At 33.2% G+C, this 26,240-nt stretch overlaps 1 protein-coding gene across 5 annotated transcripts in view; it reads right to left on the reverse strand.

The window, feature by feature from the left end:
• fignl2 (fidgetin like 2) overlaps positions 1 to 26,240 on the reverse strand; it is a 113,573-nt gene that overhangs the window by 33,895 nt on the left and 53,438 nt on the right. For all 5 annotated transcript variants that reach the window (XM_073938530.1, XM_073938529.1, XM_073938528.1 and 2 more), the window contains one exon: positions 10,452 to 10,547. The gene's annotated coding sequence lies outside the window, so the exon portion shown is untranslated. The remainder of the gene's footprint in view (positions 1 to 10,451; positions 10,548 to 26,240) is intronic.

Below are 26,240 nucleotides of genomic sequence, written 5' to 3' on the forward strand. Positions count from 1 at the left end.
AGAGGCTTGTGTGTTGTTGGTAAAAAAAAAAAAAAACTATGGTTTGTCTAAGCCCATTGCTGTGTTCATTATTTGGCCAAAACCAAAAATTGCAAATGTTTTTTTTAACTTGTGAATGTCATCAGTTATTAACAGAATAAAACACAATAGATTGATTATTAATAAAATAATGGCTGTGTTTTAAGTTCCACATCATTACAAAAACTGAATCATCTGGTCATTTAACAAAACCATGCTGATGACCGACTTTAGTTCAGGCTTTTCAGAATAACAAAGGCTGTGTTCTCACTTGACTGGTTTGGTCTGACTGAACCATGCTCTGGTGTGATTGCTCTGTTAGTGTGGTTCATGTTGTCATCTGAACCATGATGCGCAACTAACATTTCTGCCTGCTTCTAAACAAACTCTGGTGTGGTTTAAGTTAAAAATGAAAACCACAAAGACAAAAGACATCCAATCAAACCAAAAACATGATATGATGTCACGAGATGCTACGCCATAAACAACAAAGGATGCTCAAACACACCTGGTTTTTACCATCATAATCACAACGTTGCTCATTACAGTTCAATACAGGCATATTAAACTTATCAACAGAGCTTCATTTGTGTTTAGTCTTTTAAGTTCAGTACAAAAATCATCAATGTGAACACTAAACTAGCCGGGAATAAATGTGTATCTTTTTGTTTCTGGTCCAGGCCAAAAGAACAAATGAGACTGGTCCATTGGTTAGTCCAGTTATCCAATTACATCTTTTTAGGCAAAGTCATTCATTTGTTTTTGTGAATGATGGAATTTAATAGTTTCTTTGTATATTTTTTATCGCATTTAAAAATCGAGTCTCAATTTAATGCAAATGTGCATGCAACATCCTAAAACATGTATAAAGTATGTTGATGAAAACACAACTAAACTCTAAAATTTGCTAGGTTTTTTAATCCAATGTTGGGTTAAATAATAGGCAAACTCAAGCGTTGGGTTAAAAGGAGTGATTTAAATTTAATTGAACAAATGAACCCAACACTGATATTTACCACCCAGCATTTTTGGAGCCTATTGAAGCTTCAGCAGTTGAAGGGGTGGAATTAATTTCAAACCAAAACACCAGAAGCAACTGGGCTCCAATTTTTACGCCTTACTTTCCCACAGACGCCCAGTCACGTCCAAGCAAGGCTGCTAATCTGGTTGGAAACATGTGACAGGCCCATGGAGAAACATGAACTTTCTGTGTAGTCCAGGCATGGCATTCAGAGCAGCACAAAGGTCACCTATGATGAATTTAGATTTTAATGCCATTCCAAAAACAACATATACATGCTCAGTCTTGTTTTAGACTGGTGCCAACCAAATTATTCCATTCAATATACTAAAAAAAAAAAAAAAAACTTTTATTATTAAAATAAAGAGGTTAGTGAAGTTTTAACCTAATTTAGAAGTAAAAAAAAAAAAAACATTTTAAGTCAGTTTAATGCTATGTGGCTCAAACGTTTGAGATCAGTAAGTTTTTTCTGCTAAACAAGATTTTGGATCAAATATAAAATAAAATCTATACAATTTTGAAACATATTACAGTTTAAATGAACTATTTCTAAAGCTTAATTTAAATTGACTTGTAAGGTTAATTTGATTTAATTTACAAATTAAACTCCAATCACTCAATTTCCCCAGTGCGGTTAGTTGAAATCAGCGTACAGAAATGTGTGTTAAAGAGTTGAGGGTAAGTGTGTGGTTTTGGTTTTTTTCTTCTCAGATGAGAGAGTCTCTAATTAAAGACAGAGGTGGCTTAATCCACTCGCTGCAGGGGTGAACTCTGGTAACTGTGGCAAACCACTCGCATTGTTGCCATTCATGTGTGACTAAACAAGACCGCAATTGTGTGCGTTATGTGTGTGTGTGTGTGTGTATGAGTGTGGGTCTGTGTGTATTAAATATAGCTATCACTTCTTGTTTGCTCTTATAATTGCACGTCACATCAGAGTTTCAAGCTCAGCTTAACAACCCACCAATTTAACTGTTCACAGAGATCTCTTGTTTAGCCAATGGTAGAAATTACTTTAGTAACCTAAATCTATTCTTTACAAATAGTTTTGCTGCTTGAAATAGAATTAATGTAAAAGAAATTAAATTTAAAAATTAATCAAAATTAAAATTAAAATTTCCCTAAAGTTCAAAAAGTTTAGTTGTCAAAGTAACATTTTCTTTATTTATCTGATCCTGATATTCTATATAAATACACTAAATAAAAAGTTAATTAAAAGTAGATATACAATACTGCAGGACAAAATTAATATATATATATATATATATATATATATATATATATATATATATATATATATATATATATATATATATATATATATATATATATATATATATATATATATATATATAGTATCTTAATAGTAGAGCAAAAAAATGTAGTTGAAGGCAAAATTATTATCCATCCAGAGCATTTTCAGTATTTCAAGTGATGTTTTACAGAACAAGGAAACTATCTCAGTATTTCCTAAAATTTTTGTTATTTATTTAAGCTAGAACAAAGTTTTTTTTCAGAATTTTATGGTAAATGTTATTAGCAATTTCTAACTTTTTGATTTAGTGGCCAATTCGTATGAATTCGTACGATCTCATTCGTACAATTTAGTACGATTTGCTTATACCTTAATGATGGTTGGGTTTAGTGGCAGGTTTGGGTGCCATGCAATAACAACACACAGTAGCCTTCATTTACCCTAAAAAAAAAAAAAACTTTAATTTTAAATTAATAGGATAATGTTATCTTTAGAGAACTTCCTAACCCCAGAGCTAATGCCATATATACAGATTAATGATGGTTTTAAACCATGTGTTTTACTTTTTGTCTTATTAAAAAGTAAAATCAGTCTCAGAAATGTAAGACTCTGCCATCTTCCTTTCTGCCTGATCCTGCATTCTCTCATTGTGTGCAGGATTTATCATGACTACCTTCATTTTAATTCAGCATTTTATTTTTTAACCCTTTAACTTCCACTACGATTTAAAAAATAAGAAATAAATCTTTGGTTAAATTGTGTTCCTTAAACCACTCTAAGCAGCTAAGCATTTATTTTGCTTTGTTTTAATGATAACCTAAACTTGAATAGATGATGCTAACCCTGAGAACTTAGAGGACAGTCTTAAGCAATACACAAACTGTTCTTATTTATTGTAATGATCAGATCACTTATATATACAGTATACACAAATAGACTACCTTTTTTTTTTTTTTTTTTAAATACACAAACCATAGATTGTACAACTGGAGGTTAACTGTATATAGCCTATAGTCAACCTAACCTTTTGTAAAGCTACTTTAGATTAATTGAATAATAATAATTGAAAAGCACTATACAAATAAACTTGAATTAAATTGAACTTATGGACAAAAGGCCAACCATTGCCAGTTAAAGGGATAAAAGCGAATTACCTAAACTAGAAAGTAACTCGCGTTACATTTTTAAAAAAGTAACTCAAATATTACTTAGTTTTGAAAAGTAATGCGCTACTTTACTCGTTACTTAGAAAAGTAATATTATTATGTATCTCACGTTACTTGTAATGTATTACCCCAACTGGTTATTAGCCCCCTTAAGAAATTATTCCTGATTCGACTGGCTACAGAACAAACTACTGTAATAATATCCAATGACTGCCAAATTAACCAAAGTTTTTTTCCTGAATTTTATGGTCAATTTTATTAAAAAATTCCTGTGAATTTTATTTCAGTATTTTAAGTGATGTTTTATAGACCAAAGAAACTTTCTTAGTATTTCCTAAAATTTTTGTTAGTTGTTATGTACTTTAGCTAGAACAAAGGTTTTTCCTTCAATGTCAATGTTATTAACATTGGTGACGTAGTGGCGCAGTAGGTAGTGCTGTCATCTCACAGCAACAAGGTCGCTGGCACAGTATGAGCCTCGGCTGGGTCAGTTGGCGTTTCTGTGTGGAGTTTGCATGTTCTTCCTGCGTTCGCAAGGGGTTTCCTCCGGGTGCTCCGGTTTCCCCCACAGTCCAAAGACATGCTGTACAGGTGAATTGGGTTGTCCGTAGTTTGAGTGTGAATGAGTGTGTATGGATGTTTCCCAGAGATGGGTTCCAGCTAAAAGGGCATCCAATGCGTGAAACGTACTTCAGAAAGTAATGCATTGCAATAGAGTTATTCCCCCAAAAATTAACTATATATTACAAAACTAACTACTGTAATATCCAATGACTGCCAAATTAACCTGGCTTATTAACCTAACCCAATTATTAATCTAATTTAATAACTAATTAAACCTTTCAATTTGAATACAAGTATCTGGCAAAATAACTAGAAACATGTACCATTGCCTCCAAATTTATTACATTACAAATGGCCGTTATATAAAAAAAATAGCCTAATATGATATTCTATCAAGTCTATGTAATTCAAGAGAAAAAAGAAAAACAAGATAGACGATGGACAATCAGATATGTAGAGACAAACGGACAGATTGCACTTTACATAGAACTGCATATTTCATAAACTATTTGCACTTCTGGAACTCTAATCTAAACCTCAAAAATGTCAGCTCTCAGCCGAGGACACAGAACAAACAATGCAGTGTTTTTTTCTCTCCCCATAGACTCCATGTGAACAATGCATTTTGCTCTGTGTGTCACTTGATCTGCAGTGTGTGAAGGCTTGATGGGCCGTTGTGTCGGGATAACGTTTCCAGCAGCTCATCCTTGTCAGGAACTCTAAATATAGCAGAGCGAGGAGTCCCGGACAGAGAGATGGACGTCTTGCAGCTCATTCACACTTGCATGATTCATGAAGTTCACAGTTGCCTCTCAGATGATCAATGTCACTGTACTTGGCAAATCACAACGCCGCTGTTTAGCCGCGCACTGTGTTTACACTGACTGTAAAAAGGCATAAACAGAAAGTGTTGTCTGGCACTGTTGATTTCCTTTCTGCTTCACTGTGATTGATTGTTTTAGAGCAGTGAGTCAGTCGACGTATTGATCACAAATGATTCGGTTTGCAAAAAAAAAAAAAAAAAAAAGGAAAAAGGTGCTTTATCTGATGCACAGCGTTAAGCAGAGCTGCTGATCAATGGCTGGAGTTCGTGAGGTTGAGCTATGGACATATATATATATGTATGTGTGTGTGTGTGTGTGTGTGTGGATTAAATAGGCAGAATTAATTAGGGAAATACATTAAAATAATAATAATAATAATAATAATTATTATTATTATTATTATTTTTGAGCGGTACAGTGGCGCAGTAGGTAGCACTGTCACCTCACAGCAAGAAGGTCGCTGGTTCGATCCTTGGCTGGTTCAGTTGGCGTTTCTGTGTGGAGTTTACATGTTCTCCCCATGTTGGTGTGGGTTTTCTCTGGGTGCTCTGGCTTCCCCCACAGTCCAAAGAGAAAGACATGCCGTTAAGGTGAATTGGGTAAGTTAAAATGGCCGTAGTGTATGTGTCAACAACTTTTAAATAGTTAGTATTAATAATTTATACAAATTAAATAATTTGGTAGTCATTTTAGTATTATTTCATTTAATTATTTATACTGATTTTTCTAACACTGTTACAGTCACAAGCAATCTATTTACTGCAGATCGCTGGAGAACTACAAATCTGCCAGCAAATGGACCACAAATCCTGTCATGCACCTTACACACACCTGTTCTGGTTTTCCCTGATGACACACACACAGATACACACAGCTGAAGCTCATCATTGATTCATTACCTTGGCTATAAAGACATCTCATTTCCACACACATTGCTGAGTCTTGTTAACCTGTCAACATTATGAAACATTTACCTTGTCTTGCTTTTCCTGTAACATGTTTCCAGACCCTAAATTTGTTTATGCTGTTAGCTGCATGGACTGATCTATTTGCCTGTGGCCTGACTACTCTTTTGTAGTGGTGGGCAAAGCGAAGCCTCCTAAAACACTGAAACAGTCAAAGCAAATGTGTCGAAGCTTCGAAATGTTTCGAAATCCTACTCTACAATGACACCTAGTGGTCATTCTTTATGTATTGCATTGGAACAACTTTGATTGAAGAAACAGTAAAGAAAATTGAGGTATTAAACCTCATGTTGTAGTTGAAGCTTCATGTGATTTAGTGAAGCGGTGGGAGTTCCTGACTAGCCTACAGAAATAATGGGTTTGAACCCAGGGTAATGCAGCTATAGATGTTAGGTTTGAAATGCTCTTAAGTTAACAAGAAATATTTATATTATTCATTAAATTTCCCATTTATTGTATTTTATTAACATCTACTCCAACTATGTACAAATACTCTATATAAAAATATTGATTATTGTTATAGTGTTACAAAAAATATGCTATATTGATGGCGTATCCGCAGCTGTATCCTATCTAGACTACATCAAAAAACTGTTACATAATTAAAATACATTAATCATAATTTCTGAGTATTTGTACAAGTCGGGATTCGATCCCAAAAGCCATTTGCAGCACATTGTGCACATGCACCGTCCACTAGGCAATGAGACGGTATTTGATATGGTGTTTCGAAACACTTTAGTCACGTGACCTGGATGTTTTGAATCATGCTTCGGTACAGTGTTTCGACAAACTTGCGCTTCGGGATCTCGACACTGTATCGAAACATCAGTTTCACAACAGCCCTCCCTATTATTTTATGCTGCTCTGAATGATCCTGTTTGCTCCTATGTTTGACCGTTGCCTGTCTGACTACTGTTCTTAATACATACTGCTCGTGGATCCTCAATTCTGTTGTCCAGCACCCTTGTGTGACAAATACATATCACTATATATTTATTTAACTTTTAAAATGTTTTTGTTTTTTTGTGCAATTTAACTTTTTTTAAAAATAAAGATTTTTTATTTTATTTTGTAGAACAAAAAAACTAAATAAAACAATATTATTTGATTTTGGTTTTCTTTGGTTGGGGCAAAAACCTGAAGTTACAACTTTTATTTGACAAATTTTTAAATCATCCTTAAAAACAAAAAATAAAAACAAACAAAAAAAATAATAAAATCAAATAAATAAAATAAAATACACAGCAGTTGCAGAGCTGGAGTTTATACTCTGAGACACTGCAAACACCGCATATTGCATATAATTGCAACAGCTGTGATTCAATAATCATGCTAAACCATATTGTATTATCAAAAAAAAAAAAAAAAGTTGCACAATATAGCTACAGGCCCTGCATTCCCCTATATGAAAATGATGATTGACAGCAGAAAGCCTTAAGCTGCAATAAAGTGAGTCGCTGAGGCTCTGGAGGAGGGAGAGCCGATGGAGCCAGAATGGCGTCTGGAGCGAGAGACGGAGACGAGACCCACACACACACACTGCATGGAGAAACTGTGCTGCTGGAGCCGACCAGTAAAGCTGACTTCAGCATTCGCTTCATAGGCTATCAATATGTGTATTAGAGGTATTAGAGCCGTGTGCATTTCAGTACAACATCAGAACCAAGAGCAGAAGCACTGAAACAGTCATTAAAGTCTGTGAGTGTTCCTGGATCTTCGCTGATAATGAAAGCCACTAACAGGTGTCCTCATTCAAGAATTTGTTTGCCTTTTAAAACAACGAGGAAAAATATTACATGCATAAATTAAAAATGAGATGAGAATACTTCAGCAAGGTAGCATTCCTCACAAATTAAAGTTCCTGGAAGCAAAGGAGGTCAAGGTGCTCCAGGATTGGCCATCCTAGTCACCAGACATGAACACTCAACTCCCACTTGAGTGGTTCTGAACTTATATCGTTTTATTTCTTGTTGAACACAAAAATATATGTTAAAGAATGTTTAGGGGGAAAAGCAGCCACAAACATCCATAGCAGAAACAACAAACACTATGAAAGCCAATAACTGTTTTTTTTTTCTTTTCCCAATTTAAACACGTTTGGAACAAGTGAAGGGAGAGTAAACAGAGTCAAACAGAACTTACAATTTTCAACTATTCTTTTAGTTGTAATGTAAATGTAATGTGTATTTATATAGCGCATTTATTGTGTATGGCCATACACCCAAAGCGCTTCACAATCATGAGGGGGGTCTCTCCACACCACCACCAGTGTGCAGCATTCACTTGGATGATGTGACGGCTGCCACAGGACAACAGCGCCAGTGCACTCACCACACACCAGCTATTGGTTGAGTGGAGAGACAGTGATAGAGCCAATTCGGTGGAAGGGGATGATTGGGAGGCCATGATCGTAAGGGCCGATAGAGGGACTTTGGCCAGGACACCGGGGTTACACCCCTGCTCTTTCACGAGAAGTGCCATGGGATTTTTAATGACAACAGAGAGTCAGGACCTCGGTTTAACGTCTCATCCAAAAGACGGCGCCCACTGACAGTGTAGTGTCCCCTTCACTTTTACTAGGGCATTAGGACTCACACAGACCACAGGATGAGCGCCCCCTGCTGGTCTCACTAACACCACTTCCAACAGCAACCTAGTGTTCCCTAGTGGTCTCCCATCCAGGTACTGACCAGGCTCAGCCCTGCTTAGCTTCAGTGAGTAACCGGTTTAGGGCTGCAGGGTGACATGGCTAAAATAGTTAAAAATGTTTTATGTTGAATCCACTTAAATTTGTAAAAACTAATAAGTTAACTTAGTCCATTCATGTTGTCCCAATACAAATCAATTGTGTGGAATCCTGCATGTTTTACAGCAAATGCAAAAGTGAACATCTACCAATTACTATTTATATTAACTAATAATAATTCTTAATAGTTAGTCCTTTATTACATGTTTGCTGTGTCAATATACTCGAAAACAACTTTTCATACTTTACCCACATTAATCTTAAATTGAAATTTTACAAATGAACTATTAATATTATCTTTAAATAATATTGAATAAAAAACAACAAACAGCGAATACTCCACGAGACGAGACAACAAGACAAGATGTTTACACTATTTAAAAAAAATCCTTGATGAAATATATGAATGGTAAATATATTATATTAAGCTGAAATAAATATTTAGGTACTTTCATTAAATAAACGTAATGAATGGTATTTTATCTCTATTTTTATGAGTTTTATGCAGTAAATGACATGCTGACATCACAACAAATAAGACAACTTTGCACATCAACGAGAAATCTTGTCATCATTTAATCTTGCGAGATCTTTAAACACAAGATCTCGTCACACCCCTGGCGAATACTACTAACAAATATACCTCATTGTCAGTTAATGCATCAACTAATAGTCAATAAATCTTATAGTAACTTAATAAAAGCTGATAACATACTTGATTATCCATAAAGCACAAAACAGACACCAAATCATTGCTGCAGAAAAAGGGAATACAGAAACACCTAAGAAAAAAAAAGCGTCTGATGACTGAAGCAAATTGATCTGTTCAATAAAGGTGTTTCTTAGTATCAGCAAACCTTTTTTCCTTTCACTTTCCCCCCCCCTCCTTTTCAATTGCTGACCAGCGAAAAGATAAATGTGCTCAATTCAGCCTCCAGCTCTGGATCCGGAGCTCACATTAACTTTCTAATAGCTTCTTTCCTTGGGAGGCAAGAGTCCAATTCAGCGTATCATGTTATATGAATGAGATTCCTATAAATGCCAATATTTATGCACATACATTTCAGCCCACGAGAGTCTCATTGTTGCTGGTATTAAAGCAGAGATGGAAGCGGACATATTCAACAGATGTGTCAAGGTCTGTGTGTGTAAATGTGTGTAAACATATCTACAAATGAACATATGGATACATATTAACAGTTCTGAACATTAATGTCTCTGAATACTGGGAAGAATCAGGCTGTTTACAATAAATGTGCTTCAGAACTTACTGTTGGATCATTTGTTCCCAAAGACATGATGAATGGGATACAAAAAACTCAGGGTTTTACGCTATTCATTCATGTTGTCCCAACACAAATCAAATCAGATAACATAACAAATTTAAATGGATTGAACACAAAACAATCAAGTTTCCCCCAAAAAAATCTCCAGAATTGAGTTCATTTTAAATAAGCGGTTTGAAAAAGTAACTTATTTGAACTTATTTCATTTCTTAGTCTCTTTATTCATCAGGGGTCGGGTCGACACAGCGGAATGAACCATCAACTTGTACAGCATTTGTTTTACACAGCGGATGCCCTTCCAGCTGCAATCGATCACTGGGAAACACCTATACACTCATTTTCACACATACAATACGGACAATTTGGCTCACACAATTCACCTATAGCACATGTTTTTGGGCTTGTAGGGGAAACCGGAGCACTCAGAGGAAACCCACGCAAACACAAGGAAGAACATGCACACTCCACACAGAAATGCCAACTGACTTAGCCGAGGCTCGAATCAGCAACCTTCTTGGTGTGAGGTGACAGTGCTACCCACTGCACCACCGTGCCACCCCTTTAGTGTAATATGATTTATAATATAGAAAGTGCATCTCAAACCTGAGTAGAAGAGGTGTGCAGAAACTGTTTGAGATTTTCTGGATCCCCATGTGAAGCTGGAAGCAGGGTTGAATCTGATGGAGGTCATTAAGTGCCCTGTAATGGCATTCAAAATAAAATGAATAAAATATAAGAGCAAAATTGAGAAGTGCATTAGATGCATTCAAATCATGAATTTCACTTCAAATAAAATGCCATTTAGAATGAAATTATTGTTAACACTAAATTTAAAATTATTACTTGTAATTTTCTGGTTTAGTAAAAAAGGTGTAAAAGAAATATATAACCGTAAGCATACAATTTAAAACCAACAGATTTTCGAAAATCTTTGAAATTTATTTAATAGGAATTCTAAGAATATATAGACAGCTGGAAAAGCATCTGCTGCATAAAACATATGCAGGATAAGTTGGCAGTTCATTCCGCTATATATATATATATATATATATATATATATATATATATATATATATATATATATATATATATATATTTTTTTTTTTTTTTTTTTTTTACAAATTGCAGTTTAATAAAAAAAGTAAACACATTGAATAACAAAAAATATATACATTTATAATATAATTAGATAAAATAACTAGTAAGAGGAAAATCTAAGAGTATAATTAAATATTTAAACATTATAAAATTAACTTACAGATAAAGTAAAAACATTTATTACAGTAAAATACAACATCTGCAAATGACTGAAATTCACTTAACCCCCAAACTGTCACCCACATATTGAGTTTTTGAAAATGATGTACATGATATATGCTAATGAAACATTGAAATACTGTATATTCAGGTTTAGAAAAAATAATAATAAAGATCCCACCATGGTGACAATTCAGGTGGATATAAAGAAAAGAAATTAAACGAAAAAAGAAAGAGAGCTAAATTATTATATTAATTTAAAATTAAATTAAATTAAATTAAATTAAATTAAATTAAATTAAATTAAATTAAATTAAATTAAATTAAATTAAAGAGTAAAAGCTAGGGTTTAGACAAAAAAAATTATGAAATATCCCACCTTTGGGACGGTCACAATTAAGTTGATTATAAAGGAAATAAATAAAAAGAAAATCTGCGAAATCATGAAATTTATTTAAAATAAAATAAATTAAACCATCAAACAAAACAGAAAAATGTAAATAATGCTAAGAGAAATCCAGAACCAGAAACCATAAAACTGAATATGTTAATAATAAAAGCTCAATTTTAGACAAATTTAATAAATAATAATTTAAAATTAAATATATCATAATTGTGCCTAAAATAAAATCTGAATAAAATCCTATTAAAAGCTGAATTTGAGAGTATAAAGCATGCAGCAGTGCACGTGAATGAGTGCTGAAGGACAGGAGGCTGCTATAATTGAATCAGGCCTTCAGTCAGTCAAGTCAGTCAGTCTCTGCCAGTGTCCGCCTTCTCCAGTAATCTGCCTGTAATTGAGTTCTCCATCAGCAATCCATCAATAATTTATCTGATCCACAAATACAGTTACAACACAGCGGATGCAGGATCTATTAGAGCCCCAGAGCTGCTCATCTGCTCCCTCAAGAGCCCTCACTGCATGGGCGCTTTTTAAGACCAAATACATTCAGCTTTAACTATACCACAGAGAAATGGCCACATTCATTAAAACAAATCACATACTAGACAATTCTAAAATTTTAAAGAAAAATCACTTTATATAAAGTTTAAAAATTCTAAAATAATAATAATAATAAATTAAAATTAAATAATAATAGGAAGAAATTACAATAATCAAAAGAGAGCAAAATCAGATACCACAAAATTCTAAAATTTACTTAAAAATTTAAATAAGTATATAACAGTATACATAATCAGTAAAAAGAGAGTAAGATCAACTTTAAAATTTGTAGTATTTACTTAATAAAAGAAAAAAGAACAAAAGTAATATGAAATAATATTAAAGTACAATCAGATGCTATAAAAACTGCATTTAGTTTGAAATAAAATAAATAATTTAAATAAACAGCAGCAAATAAATCTTTAAAAAAATAATGTAATTCATGCATTAATACAAACAATGGAAACAAAACAAAATACTAAGAAGAAAAGCCTTAAGATTAAGATCCAGTACTATAAAATCATGGCATTTTGTTTAAAATAAAAACAAATAGTACTAAATATTGTGGAAACACAGTGGCTCAGTGTTTAGCATTGTTCTTTATAATGGCAAGAAGGTCACTTGTTCGGGTCCCGGCTAAATCAGTTGGCATTTCTGTGTGGAGTTTGCATGTTCTCCCCATGTTTGCGTTCCAAGTTCTCGTGTTTCCTGCACAGTCCAAAGACATGCACTATAGATGAATTGAATAAACTAAATTGGCTGTATGTGTGTGAATGAGTGTGTATGTTTCCCTGTTCTGGGTTGCAGCTGGAAGTGCATCCGCCATGTACTGTAAAACATTAGCTGGATAAGTTGGTGGTTCATTCTGCTGTGGCGACCCCTGATGAATAAAGGGATTAAGTCGAAGGAAAATGAATGAATGACCAAATATTATAATACTATAAAATTCTGATATTGTAAAAAAAATATATATTTTTAAAAATGTAACAACAGTAAGATCACAATTTAAAAGTCATATCAATAAAAACCTTTTTTAAATAATTTAAAATAAAACATTATAAGATAATAAAATAAAATACAGTAAAAGTTATAGTAGTTTCATAGTAATTTAACATAAATAATAAAAAAATACTAAAGGATCTAATAAATATAATAAAAGTAAAATTAAAGCAAAACAGACATTTTCACAAATAGTTTTCCACTTTACTCTGTACATTTCCATTGAGTCCATTCATTTTATCTAAACATACATTAAACCAGGGTCATCTTCACATGTAGGCCATCAATGTAAAGCTTTGGTGAGTGGACAGACAGTGAACTCCAGTTTTATGATACAGACTTATATATTGTCCAATTACATGAGCTCAATACTGCAATCCCCCAAGTAAAGGCATTCTTCACAACGATACATTATCTCCTATTAAAAGACTAATCTCTCATCACAACACGACACAAACAGACGTCTCACACACTCTTCTTTCAGCCACCAATTAATGTCGCTTTCCTGCACATGAAAGGCTGTTTCAAGGTTAAACTGTACAACTGTCTCCATGATTTTACAGTCTGCAGCAAACCCTCAAGAACCGCTATTCCCTGCTACACACAGACGCAATGTGTACAATGAGTTTGATTGATTAGCATGATTAGATCCAAATAATGCCCAGTTACTTACTTCTAGCTTTTTAATTTAATTTTATTTTTTGTAAATCAAAATTTTAAGTAAAAAAAAAAATGATATAAATAAAATATGATATTTATGAATGAAATCTGTAATAAACAAAACAAAAATGTAATATGATTACCAAATCGTTAAGTAATAAAAATCTATCTAATAACTTCTACCCAATCATTACTAGAGATGTCAAGATCCAATAACGTGATCGGAAATCGTGCCCGATCACCCGGTTTTAGACTTGATTGCATTCGAATGTTGCTGCTCAATCAGGACTCGAATATATATATATATATATATATATATATATATATATATATATATATATATATATATATATATATTCCTTTTTTAACACGTCTATAGTTAAGCGGTGGCACGCACAGAGTTAAACCTCTTTCTTGACTTCACACAGAAACAGCAATGTGTGCGGCATGATGTCACTTTGTTGCAGATACGCTATTGGTTAAACACTGGCAAAGTAGAACTTAGAAGCAGCTTGAAGCGGAGAGTGTGAGTATGTCTGCAGTCTGGAGGTATTATAAAGTTGGTGACAACATTGCCATGGCAAACTGTGAGAAATGTAAACCTATGATTGCCTGCTGGGTATTTTAAGTTGAGGTGCTATTTGTTTTTATATAATTACTTTTATAATTAAGTCCAAAAGTAAAGAGTTTATGTTGTTTATTACTTGATTGGGGTGACGCAGTGGCGCAGTAGGTATTGCTGTTGCCTCACAGCAAGAAGCCTAGGCTGGGTCAGTTGGCATTTCTGTGTGGAGTTTGCATGTTCTCCCTGCATTGCCGTGGGTTTCCTCCAGGTGCTCCGGTTTCCCCCATAAATCCAAAGACATGCGGTACAGGTGAATTGTGTGAGCTAAATTGGCCATGATGTATGTGTGTAAATGAGAGTGTATGAGCGTTTCCCAGTGATGGGATGGGTTGCAGCTGGAAGGGCATTCGGTGTGTAGAACGTGCTGGATAAGTTGGCAGTTCATTTCGCTGTGGCAACCCCAGATTAATAAAGGGACTAAACTGAAAAGAAAATGATTGAATGAATGAATAAATGAATATTACTTGATTGTTCAAGCTACCTCACAGAAGTGCTCTGTTTGTTAACAGTGTTGTTGAATGTTAAAATAAGGTGAATTAAAAAAAAGTAACATCCTGGATCTGTTTCTTTGCTCTTCTTTATTTTTTTTATGTATTATAAAAGTATCAGATGGGGTTTCAGTATCGGTAGATACCTAAAATCAAATGACTCTGACTCGAGTTATATAAATTAATATATTTAAATGAATAAAATATGATTAAAATTAATTAATTAATGATAATACAAATAAATTATTAGGAAAAAAAAAAAAAAAATATATATATATATATATATATATATATATATATATATATATATATATATATATATATATATGAGGTGCAAAATCAGATGTAAAATTCACTTAAAATAAAATAATAAAATTTAATTTTTAAAAAATGTAATATTGTTAAGAGAAATATTTAAAAATAGAATCAGAAACCAAACAACTGAGTATGATAATAATAAAAGCTTAATTTCAATTTTCTATTTTCAATTATGCATCAAATTATATTTTAATATTGAAAATAACAAAACCATTCATAATTGTACTTAATATAATAATAGTAAGAGCACAATTTAATAGAATTATAAAAAAAAAGATAAACATACTTTGCATGAAAAATAAAAAAATATGTAAAATTGTTTTAAATAACTTGTATAATGCACTTATTTTAATATTTTTTTTTACTCTTGTTCTGTTAAAAATGTATTCTTCCAAATGATTTCCAGTAGTTATTTATTAATACATTATATACAGTTGAAATCAGAATTATTCGCCCTCTTTTAATTATTTCCCAAAAGATGTTTAAGAGCAAGAAAATTTTCACAGTATGTTTGATAATATTTTTTCTCCTCGAGAAATATATTTATTTTATTTTGGTTTGAATAAAAGCAGTTTTTTAATTTTTTAAAGACCTTTTTTAGGTCAAAACTATTCGTTGCCTTAAGCAATATTTGTTTTCGATATATATATACAATAACTTGCCTAATTACGCCGTCTTGCCTAGTTCACCTAATTAACCTAGTTGAGCCTTTAAATGTCACTTTAAGCTGTATAAAAGTATCTTGAAAAATATCTAGTCAAATATTATTTACTGTCATCATGACAAAATAAAATAAATCAGTTATTAGAAATGACTAATTAAAACTAATATGATTAGAAATGTGCTGAAAAAATCTTCTCTCCGTAAAACAGAAATTGGGGGAAAAATAAACAGGGGGCTAATAATTCAGGAGGGCTAATAATTTTGACTTCAACTGTGTGTGACCCTTAACCACAAAACTTATTTTTGGCAAAAGACTTTTCTTTTATGGCAAAAAATCTTAAGTACATTTCATATTGCATAAAGATACTGTGTGTGTGGTACAGTGTATCTGGAGTCTGAGGGTTGAAAACATAACCCTTTTTCATAATCTAGAGGCATTTACTTCGTCCCTTTCTCCTTCAGCCACATGAATTAATAGTTAATTTAGGCCTCCATTACATGACTGGCTCAATAGCTCATGTGCACTACACTGCAAACATTAAAAAAACCATTAGAGGAACGTTAATTAATCTGTGAAAGTGACTTCAGGTAACGTATAAGTGAAGCGGCGAGAGGAGGTTTTTACCGTAAGCTATTCTGAATATGACAGTAAAGAGAAAACAGCCATTGATTTCTGTGTCAGTGTTGAGGCACAAATTCATTAGCACTGGATTTTGCACAACACAGTGGCTCCTGCCATTGGCCTTGTCTTAAATAATATCACGGTAATTGGTTTTAAAAGAGAATGAAAGCTTACAGAGCTCTAGAGATTCTAGGAAAATGCTGCGTTTTTCTGTTTAGACAAGCAATGTGATAGAAATCTCATAATGTAAAAAATAAACAAGTAAAAATAAAATCTGAAAAAATAAAAATAAACAAGAAATGTAATGCATCAAGCCATAAAAACATGTTAAACTGAAGGTTTTCATGAAAATAATTGAATACTTTTATGCAAAAAAACGAATATTTACATTTATTCATATAAAGCAACAAGGATAAAAGAACCACTTCAAATCACCAGAGAGCAGCAATATAAAGGTGCCATGACAAGTCTAAGCTGGTTTAGCAGTATTTTATTTTGATTTTTCTTTATTATTGAGTCCTTAAAGCATTTGTAAGAAAGTGACTGGTGCATATGGAAAAGAAAGAGAGTTTCGCCTAAAAGTGGTTTGTCAAGCTCACTCACATGCAAGAAGTATACTCTGAATTGCACTGTGTTTTCCTGAAAATATTATATGAAAGTGTCTAGTGCATGTGGAGGGTAAAGAATAAAGATTTGATTGAACATGCAAGTCACAGTAAAACATAGTCACAAAAATATATATTTTATTAATCAAAAAATAAAATAATAAAAATATGGTATCCAAATAAGCACCAAAATAGCATATTAGATTGATTTCTGAAAACTGGAGTAATAATTATGAAGATGCATTTTAAATGCAAAACTAAAATAGTCTTTGGTGAACAAGTCAAAATCAAGCCTTTATCTTTACAGAAGAGCTTCTTAATTTGCTTAAATGGACTGTTCAAGAGCAAAGCTAAAGCTATATGACGTCTTTCTTTCTGTCTTCAAGGAGAAAAAACAAATAATGAAAAAAAAAGTCTGCCAAAAAAAATAAATAAATAAAATAAATTTTAACTCTACCATACTGTGCAAAGGATAATTAAATTGAATTTAATTGATTGTTTACACAAAATACACACAAAAAATTATGTTTGTTGTTTGTTCAAACTAGGTTAAAATGAGCTGAAACAACACAATTCTTGAGTTTTTGGGGAGCAACTCAGTTGTTTTATGTTCAATCCACTTAAATTTGTAAAAAACCTAATAATTTTACTTAATTCATTGATGTTGTCGCAACACAAATCGATTGTGTAGAACTCAGCATTTTTTACAGTGTACTATTCATAAATGTCAATCAAAAGTTGGGGACCAGTAAGATTATCAAAAGAACTTTAACTAAACCCATCAAAACAGGTCTGCCACCCTCCTACAACACTTAAGAGGCAGCAGTCTCTTCAGACCGAGGTCAAACCGTGGCTTCTAGAAGACAAACAAACCAAAAAAGAACAGACGCATTTTTAGCACACTTCTCAAAGGACCTTTTCACCTTGGCCCTGCCCTTGATTCAGGTATAGCTTCAGGTTTGGATATGGGCCCCTCCCAGCACTCCCATAAAAAAAAACTGTAAATGTCAATGGCTCAAAATGACATTTGGTGTTCAACAGAAAAATATTTGAAGAAACTTAAAGGTACAGTTGAAGTCAGATTTTTAACACTCCTGTGAATTTTGTTTTCCTTTTTTAAATATTTTAAAAAGACGTTTAACAAATTAAAGACAAGTATTTGCGAAAAATATTTGTTTCTTCCTGAAAGTCTTAGTTGTTTTATTTTGGCTAGAATAAAAGCTGTTTCAATTTTTTTTTCAATTTCAATATTATTAGCCACCTTAAGCAATATTTTTTCGATGGTCTACAGAACAAACCATCGTTATACATTGATTGCCTAATTACCTTAACTTGCATAATTAATTTAGTGAAGCCTTTAAATTGCACTTTAAGCAGAATAATAGTGTCCTGAAAAATATCTAGTAAAATATTATGTACTGTCATCATGGCAAAGATAAAATAAATCAGTTAGAAATGAGTTATTAAAACTATGTTTAAAAGAAAAATGGGTTGAAAAAAAATATTCTTTACGTTAAATAGAGATTGGGGGAATAGTTTACTTCATAGTTTACTTCAACTGAATTGTATATATTTTTGTGAGAACAATCCCTTCTAATATGTTTGTTTGAACAATCCATTCTAATATTTTTGTGTGAACTCTCCCTTTAAATATTTGGGGCTCTATTTTAACGATTTATGCGCAGTCTAAAGCGCATGGTGCAAAAGCATTAAGCATGATCCACTTTTGTTATTTTAAGGATTAAAAAATACGCTCTGGTGCAGTGCATGGTCTAACAGGGTTGTGCTTATTCTTTTAAGGAGTTATGGGTGTGTTTTGAGAATAACGTGCATTAAACCAATCAGAGTCTCCCGTTCCCTTTAAGAGTCAGTTGCATCACACCATGGTGCATTTGCTATTTACATGGCGGACTTAGTAAGTGAAAAAAACTGAACGCTTCACTAGCAAAAAAAAAACTGTTAAACAGACCGTCTGCAGTGTGAGGATAAAGCAAGAGCTTCCTCCATTCGGCCTCTATTGTCTCTTTACTTTACTTTTACTCTTTACTTTACTCCTTTACTTTCATGTAAGGAAACGGTGTTGTACGCGCTCCACTAAAGACATCTATTAGCCTACATAAATCATTTTGTTTGTTAAGCACAAAGATTAGTTTCAATTCTATTTCTAAATTCAGTTTTAATTTACAGCAAATGAATGAATGAACAATAATAATGAAGTGTGGTCAAAAAAACCCATATCCCATCACACATCCCATTCTTATGCCCCATATGGTCATGCAGACATCTCCAACACCCGACAGGTGGACAAATCTAAACTTGTTTTAATTTTAAACAAATACAAATACGCATATAATATAAATGCAAATTGTCATGAATAGACTGAAAAAAGCCCCCCAACATGAAGAAGGTGTTTTAGGCAGTGGGTTTTATATTTATGTAGAAAAGATCATTTTTGTAACATTTTAATCCTTTAATGTTTTTTCATATGTAAAGATATTCATGTATATCTCTCTGCACTGGACTTCAGACCTGCTTTTAGTTGATCAATGGTGCTGTCCATTTCAGTTCCTCAAAATAGCAATGTGCCAACAATGTGCCTTAACACACCTCCTTTTTGGACCAGAACACTCATGAGTCCGCAAAGTAGCACAAATGGATTTGCTATTTAAACGATATGCCGCAAAATTAAGATTGCACTAGTCTGAAAACAAATCGTGCCAAATACATCCAACGCCTTATTGCGCTGGGTGTATGATTGTGCCTTAGAACTCTTCCCTTCCCAATATAAAAAAACACCATACAAGTTTGTAACGATTTAAAGCTCCATAACTGATGACAGAGTTTTAATATTCCCCCAATGTCCATTTATTTGACAATAATGTGAGAGAGACTTCAGCACAGAGAGAGCACGAGATGTGGCGGAGCTTTCTATCATCCCTCATGCTCCAGACAGGCAGCAGGATAATTCAATCTGTGAACTGCTCATTCTTTAGCCGCTGTCAGGGTCGTGTCTGCCCTGACATTGTAAGGCTGCTGTAATTGCATTTGCGCAGGAGCCCAGAGCCGCAGCATCTTCAGGCTCTATATCAGCCGGAGGAATGTGCTTCTCTTTAGACTGACTGGTCCAGGAGACCAACAAACTACACCAGAACACAAACAGATGGCTCTGCAAACCCCCACCACACTCCGCACTGCTACACATTCACTTTAGACCAAACGGTCATTGTTCATGGCAACAAAGATATCATTAGTCATTTCAAAATAACATCTGTGAACGCATGGATATCATTGTGTTTTTGGAGACATTTCTTGTGCACAATGTGGACACGTTTATTTGATAGTAATACTAAAAGTAATACTAAAATATTGAGATATTTTATCGCAATTAAAAATGTTTTTCAGATTTCAAGGTATTTCATAAGATTTTATTATATTTATTACTTTAAGTATTACTTTCTAGTGTTTTGAAAGCATTCTAATTTGTTCATTTCCTGCACAAAAATAAATATTAATTATTATTAGTAGTAGTAGTAACAGTATCAATGTTGAAAACACTTGTGCGAATGTTTTTGTGGAAACAATTATAGGATTCTTTGATGAATATGAAGCTTAAATGAACAGTATCTATTTTTGTAATAATATGTTCAAGGTGTTTACAATCACTTTTGATTAATTTATTGTTTTGAATAATTGTGTATGCATACTTATATATAGACCATGTATGAAATAGACCTAAATAGACCTTTTTCACATTTTCGAGTTTCTCAGCAGAAGTAATCATAGTTGGGTAAACTTAACAACTTTTTTTACAGTCTTTTTTGCTGAAATAATAAAAGAAAAACGCCATGATGGTGTTATCAAGACTTTCAGAAAAGGGAAAAATGGTGTGAGACTGATCATGGCAGCCAGAAGTGAGACTAACATCAAATTTACTCTTAGCCCCAGCCTCGCATGGGCAGTAAATCATTTTTTGTAATTTGATGTAATGATATAATGCATTCATAAATGAATTTAAATGTTTATACATTTTTTTATGTAAATATTAAAAACTTAAAGATATAAGATTATAATGACCACTAAATACATCATAAAAATATCTTAATTTATTTCAATTTTGTGCAGTTTGGAAGAAACTAAATTGATCAAAACTGTTAACTATTAGTTTATTAGTAAATTATTAGTAAAGATCAGTTATCTGGTGACTTGTGGGTATTTATTTGCACTTTTGATTTGGACTAACTTTTAATAGTAACTCAAAAAATCTAAGAAAGTGACTTTTATAGATATTGTTTAATGTTTGAAGCAATATATTGTACAAAACAATATACGTATAGAAATAAATATATGAACTAACTGAAAAAACAATTGGGAACTCATTACTAGTTTTTATACCACTATTTACATGATCAATATATAGTATGTCAGTTCAAGCAATACAATCAGTTTGCAATACGATCAGTTTGCTAAACTTTAAAATATCTATTTTCAGATACACTGTAAACAATTTAGGGTTCCTCACAATTGTTTCATGTCATCCCAACACAAACCGATGTTTGGACTGAACAAAAAGCAATTAAGTTGTCTAATAAAAACTCAATGACAGTTCAGCTCATTTTAAATAAAGTAATTGGAACAAAAGGCAAAATTTTGTTTCAGTGTAGGTCGAAGTCTGCAGAATGCAAATGGTGGCGCAGTGGGTAGTACGGTTGCCTGGTTCGAGCCTCGGCTGGGTCAGTTGGCATTTCTGTGTGGAGTTTGCATGTTCTCCCCGTGTTCACGAGGGTTTCCTTCAGGTGCTCCGGTTTCCCCCACAAGTCCAAAAACATGTGATACAGGTGAATTGGGAAGGCTAAATTGTCCGTAGTGTATGTTTCCTAGTGATGGGTTGCAGCTGGAAGGGCATCCACTGGGTTCATTCCGCTGTGGTGACCCCAGCTTATTAAAGGGACTAAGCCGAAAAGAAAATGAATGAATGAATGTTCATCATCATATGTATTTATCTTTTTACAATGAACATACCATATATGCTGTTAATGGTGCATTTAAACATATTTTTAAAATAGTGCCATCATGTGTGATATAAAACCACAGGGAAAGAGACACATGATCCTTAAAAAATAGGTTTACGACCTGCACATTTCCACTTTCAGAATATACTTTACTCTACGAGCCAAATAATAAGTGCACTTGACAGCACTGCTTTAGTGCATTCTGTACAATGTCTAATGTTGGTTAAGTTAATATTGCAAAACAAAACAAAACATTACAAAATACACAATATGCCAATCATTGCAATTTTGGGAGTGAGTCTTGTCTACAAACTCGTCTATTATCATTCCATGTGTACAAACATGGAATGATAATAATTCATGGAATTTAAACACAGTTGTCACTTCAAAAACTTCACATTGTATACACGACCATATTTAAATCAACAAAGAGCACATCTTCAAACAGTAGAGTCTTCAACACTGAGTTCTGAAGAATATCTGAACAATATAATCTTCAATGTACTAAAGCCATTGTGCCTGACCTACAGTCTGACGTGCCTCGAGGCTCTATTTTTGGATCTGGCAACACAGGTTCTGACAAGCTTTGGGCCTGCGGTGTGGGACGCTTGCAGTTTTCACTGTCATGAATTGTGTAATTGATCCATCTTCTTCAATACAGTGACATCACTGGAAATTTTCTCCATGTAGACCAGATCTACTTTTGGACTGAGACTTTGACAACTAAACTGTAGCACCCATGAAAAAAATCTGCTTCTTTTGTGACATGATGCTACATATTTCCAGTCAATCTGATGACATCATAACTATTCTATTGATTTAGCATTTAAACATTTGAAAATAATGCCAGTGCATGTTTGATTAATGATTCATTTGAGATAGATGCAAGCATGTCAAAATCATTATTTAATAAAGCTGAATTATTTCCAAGTGTTTTTGGTCACTGTTGTTTTCAGTAAAACAAAACTTGAGGGGAAATCTGACAGATTTTTTTAGGCTGTAAGCAGAAACTCTTTTTTTCTTTTCTCAATGAAGTGGTGCACACAGATCAAATGGTCTCTGTTTGTTTGCAATTAAAGTTACTTTCAAACGTCAGATCAGATGTGCTCCAACATTAGGCACATTGAAATCAAGACTTAAAACACATCTGTTTAGCTGTGCCTTTACTGAATAAGCACTGTGCTACTGTGCTAACTTTCTTTTCTTTTTCATTCTTTTATAATCTGTTTGAACACATTTTAATCTGTTTTAACTGCTTTTAATCACTTTTATTGTTTGTTTTTATTTTCTTATACTTGTTTTTTTCATTCTTATTTATGTAAAGCACTTTGAATTGCCATTGTGTATGAAATGTGCTCTATAAATAAACTTGCCTTGCCTAAAAGTAACTTAATCTTAAGCCTGCACAGAACGTCAACATGATGATGTTGTACCCCAACATCGGGAGGACATTGCATTTTGGGTGAAAATTAAAATCAGGTTGACGTCAGAACCCAATGTCAGACAAATGTCAGTCAAATTTGGTCACTTTCCAATGCAACCTAAAAACAAGCAAATATCAACGTCTAATGATATTGCAGATTGAGGTTGTGTAGACGTTACCACTATGACGTCTATCAGACATTAGATTTTGGTTAAATTAATTTCAGCATTTGAGGTCAATACGACGTCGGTTTAAAATGTTTGCTCGAAGTTGTAGTTTGGTCACTTTCCAACACAACATTGAATTTTGTTCACCCGACACCACAATCTAAATCTAACCTAATATTTTTATCTAATGACATTGTGTGCCTGCTGGGCTATCTAAATAAATCAAATTTTAAAAATGCAAAAATAACACATAATTTAACTTTCCATTAAAGGTTACTCAAGATTGTAATATATTGCTTTGAAAAGTAACTTTACCCAACACTGTTTAATGCAAGGGCAAATAAAGAACCGTTTTCTTTACTCCAAAAACTCTATGTCTGTAAATAAAAGATTTCATGAAATCGAAGAGCAGAAAATTGTTTTTGCCAAGTGTTTGCTATCTAGCCATCCTAGTCTAAGCTGTCTTATAGGAATATTTCACTCAAAATGAAAAATTGCTCTTAATAAATTCACCCTCAGGCCATCCACAATGTAGAGAAATTTTAGGCATGATATGTATTTCATATAACTGATGGGTGCTTTCAAAATAACATTTTGTAAATGTCATTGTGTCATTATTTTAAAGGGGTAATTCACCCAAAAGTTTCTGTTATTATTTAGTGACTCTGAACAAAACACATTTAATCCAATTCAATTCATGTTTATTTCTATATATTTTATCTGAGTTGAAGTTCAGTTTAGTTCAGTTCAGTGTGGTTTAAATTTTCCTGTTGAAAGTCCAAACACAAAAGAACAAATGCATCGATGCGCAACTCCACAAGTCCCAAACCAAGCAAGCCAGTGGCGAGAAACAACCTTCACTTATTGACAAGAGTGAAAGAAAAACACTAAGGGAAGATTTACTTTTTCACAAGTGGCTCCAAAGCTTTATGAATTTCTTTCTTCTGTTAAACACAAAAGAAGATATCTTGAACAAAGTTGCAAAGCTGTTACAATTGACTTCCATAGTAGGAAAAACAAATACCACGACGGTCAACGGTTATGGATTTCCAGCTTTTCAAAAAATATCTTTCTTTTGTGTTCAACAAAAGAAAGAAAATCAAACAGGTTTGAAACAAAGTGAGTAAATGACAGAATTTTCCGTTTTGGGTGAACCAAAATCCCTTTAACCAAACTCCAGCTACAGTACCTTTAACTCACAGCTGCTTAATAGTCTCTAGCAGTCCTGAACAACTTGATTATTTGTATCAGCTGTGTTTGATTAGGAATGGAGCAAAACTGTGCAGAGTTGAGGCCCTCCAGGAATCGAGTTTGAGACCTATGCTTTAAACTTTGCTTTTGATAAAATGTAAAGCACATTATCTCACATGCAAATCATCATAAAGCCACATCAAATGGCGTTCCTGAAAAGGCACAATGTTTTTTATATGCAACAGTGAAAATTATCCTTTACTATAACTTATAAGTTCATCTGAATATTAGTGTAGCCCTGCCAACCCAGTTACTGGCCCTGACTGATCGTAAACGTGCCGGAACCCTTTGCTTACACATGTGCTGCTCTTGTACTTGTTCATTGTGCGCTATTGATCAAGCCACTGTAAAACTTGTGACTAAAGCCTAGCCTGCGCCTCCTGAATAAATCACGCTATTGACCATGCACTTATCAATAAGGGTAATGACAAACATCTGTCCCCATTTTTAATGAAATCGACAAGACTTTACTGGCACTCCACCGGTAGCGGCCTTTCTCAGATTGACAATCTGTTAGAGCAAAGCAGTGAAAGTAAATGGAGTACCATGCTGTAAATCGAAACGTATATTTACTTCAAGACAACAAGCAACCTAAAAAAAGGCTTCAGCATCATCATACACAATCCAAACAGCCTCGAGAAAACAAATAATATAAATATAAAATGGTAAAATGAGGAAGCGTCTCGTTTCCTGTGCAGACAGTACACTGTAAAAAATTTGACCTTAAATTCACAGTAAATTACTGGCTAATAATTGCATTACTTTCACAGTAAATTACTGTATGTAAATTCACAGTAAATTATTGTGAGGTAGTTCACAGTAATTTACTGTGGTTTTGTCACATTAAATTATTGTGAAATTACAACCATATATTGTAACTTTACAGTAGATAATAAAGTCCTTTACTGTGATTTCACAGTATTATCTTGTAGAATTAACTATATTTTACTGTGAATTTGCAAAACGATTACTGTGATTTAGCAGTAGGTTGCAGTTTAAATACCTGATTTAACTGTAAAGTTACAGTTATATCCTGGATTACTGTAATTTAACAGTTTGGTGCTGTAAAATTTCAAAGCATATTTAAATTCAGTCTTAATTTACTCACCCTCAGGTTATTCCAGCTCTGTTAAAAAGGATTTTTTTGTTAAACACAGAAATAAAAATATCAAATATTCCTCTTTGTGTCCAAACAACCTGAGGATGCGTAAATGACGACAGAATCTTCATTTTTGGGTGATCTGAGAAGACTCTAAAATCAAAATAAAAACAAACACACATACATTTTACAAATTTATTTTACAGCTTTATGACATCTGTGTAAACATTTTAGAAAACTTTCAAAAGGTGAAGGTGAAGCCT

This window comes from Danio rerio, chromosome 23, assembly GCF_049306965.1.
Source record: "Danio rerio strain Tuebingen ecotype United States chromosome 23, GRCz12tu, whole genome shotgun sequence".
Lineage (NCBI taxonomy): Eukaryota > Metazoa > Chordata > Actinopteri > Cypriniformes > Danionidae > Danio > Danio rerio.